This window comes from Thunnus thynnus, chromosome 14, assembly GCF_963924715.1.
Source record: "Thunnus thynnus chromosome 14, fThuThy2.1, whole genome shotgun sequence".
NCBI classification, from domain to species: domain Eukaryota; kingdom Metazoa; phylum Chordata; class Actinopteri; order Scombriformes; family Scombridae; genus Thunnus; species Thunnus thynnus.
Genome location: NC_089530.1, coordinates 13,079,017 through 13,081,447, shown reverse-complemented (window position 1 = coordinate 13,081,447; position 2,431 = coordinate 13,079,017).

The following is a 2,431-nucleotide window of genomic DNA, read 5'->3' as shown; positions in this document are numbered from 1 at the left end:
TTATGCTGCTTTGGAATATTGCCTCAATGTGCACAATGCAATTTATCCACAGCATACGTGGTCAGGAGACATTTTCTCTCTTCTCTCAAAACGTCTGTCTGCTCAATAATTTGTGGAAAAATGGTAGCTGTCTGAAAGGCAAGAACCTTTTTGTACTGCAGAGTATCTGTGGCATTGGCCACACGGGTTGTTCCTCTAATCTTGCCTCTTCAGGAAGTAGTTTTGTGCTCCTATCTCCTCTCTGACGATGCATTCTGACAAGATTACTAACTTCAGATCCAATTAGAGGCACAGAAGAGTCAGCCCTTAATTATATGAAGACAAATAGCAGGAGGCCAAAGGAAAGAAGTAGTGACTTGAATGATTGATCAATTGAAGGCTTGATGATTTTTGAATTTTAAATTCAATTTGCTGGCCTACATGGTGTTAAAAAAATCACAGCATTTATGCACATTTTCTCTACAGGCTTCTCTGTTTCAAGACTTTTTGACATATTCAGAAAACAGTTGATCACTGTCTCACTCCTGTAACATCAGTGCACAAACACACGGCCTGCACCAAGGCTGCAAAGGGCTGGAATTAAATTAGGGTTTAAAATCCAGGCATGGTGGTTGACATAGAGAGGATTTATTCAATATAATAAGGCAACTGGATAACCGTGCACAGCCGGGCTGCTGTCAGCAAGAGAACCTTGATGTTTAATATTTGGTAGAGCATGAATGCGTTTGACAAAGCTGGCACTTTCTTAGACTGTGGGCAGGCAGTTGACTATAGACAGTGTTGATCTCTTCCGAATGGATTTACAATCATTAGTCATGAACTTGCTTGCTTTGGTCGTGCGATTTGTTCGCTTCCTGTATTCATTACATGGACGAGAGGTGTTCTGGGGAATGGCGCATTATCCGAGAGAGTGAGAAATATAATCCAGGACGTAAGCACATTGGTTTCATGAGCCTCGTATGGAAGCTGACATACGTAGTGAATGTGCAGTATAGCTGAAGTAAAGCTGCAACAAAAAGATGACATTCTCAAGCAGCATTTTGTCTATAGAGGAATATTCAGTGAAATATTTCTTAAAAATCAGGGTGTAATATAGAAAAGTTGAAAGTTTACACTACTTTGCTGCCTTTTGATGTGAAAGTGCAGTAAAATAAAACAGTTCATCAGCAAGATTCAATACTCAACATTGACTCTATTTTACATTTCTATTCTTTCTATTCATCTTTGTCTTCTTGCTAATATAATTTCTCCCAGGGGACCAAATGTGCAGCAGTTTGATTTGTTTTCTTTTTATATGCTTCACAAGTGGCAGCTTTAATTTGGGGGTTAGTGAGTGTGTTTTGTCTTCTATTTGTTTTTAAGGATTAGATAACGTACTTCTACAGAACTTCTCCAGTCTTGTCTCTCAAGCTTTAAATATGAGCACAATTTATTTGATAACTGACTCATTCCAGATCTCATGAAGTGTTCTGTAGTTATGATGGAGTATTAGCTTTTCAGTGGGAGGATGAACAGATTATATTGGGTGTTTAGTTGATTCTTCTCAAATTAGCTGTACAGCACACCGACTTCATTCTCACTGGCGTCGCTGCCTGCCACACTTGGAAGAAATTAATCTTTTTATTTCAAGATTAAAAAAAAAAGTTTGAGCAGATCTGAGGCAAAGCTTGATGAAGGTTACATAAATTGTATTAGGAATACATTTCTGTAGAGCTTGGAATTATATATGTTGCTTTTTTTATTTGTATTATTATTATTATGGGTGGTGTGGGGAAAACATAACTGTCCATTGAAAAAATAAATCTATAGTCCTTGAAACAAACAAAAACTTAGTCTGAAACCTGGGAATTTCATCATTAATCTTGAAAGATCTGAACAATTAGGCAAACTCATCTGCTGATGAAAACATGCGTTTAAAAGTTCACAAAAAAGCAAGATAACCTTGAAATGGCTCTGACAAAATTCAAAGTTGCTGCGTTGCACAATAATATTGAATCACAAGAGGAAATCATGCACAATTACATTCAACTGTTAAATGCTTTAAATATGTTTTGGAGTCATAGAATTCTAAAATAATGCACATTCAGGTCATCTGTTTACTTTAGGGTTGAATTTTCTACTCACTGGTGATTTAAGGTGTAAATGTGGTCAAAGGCATCAGATTTAAGATGTGAGTTGACAGGAGATATTTGATATTTAAAATGTTAATAATTGTAAGATATTTAAAACATTTCTTCCAAGCATTTTGATGAATAAGGGTAAATGCGCAAACAGTCTGACCAACTGAAAACAATGATCTGAAATTAAAATGTCTTAAAGTTGTTTTGTTGTATTAAATGCTCCACTTAAATGCATCTATGTTTAAACGGCAAGAGGGTGACATTTCATTCCTTTATTCTTCATATACACTCAAATGTCATGCGTTAGTATA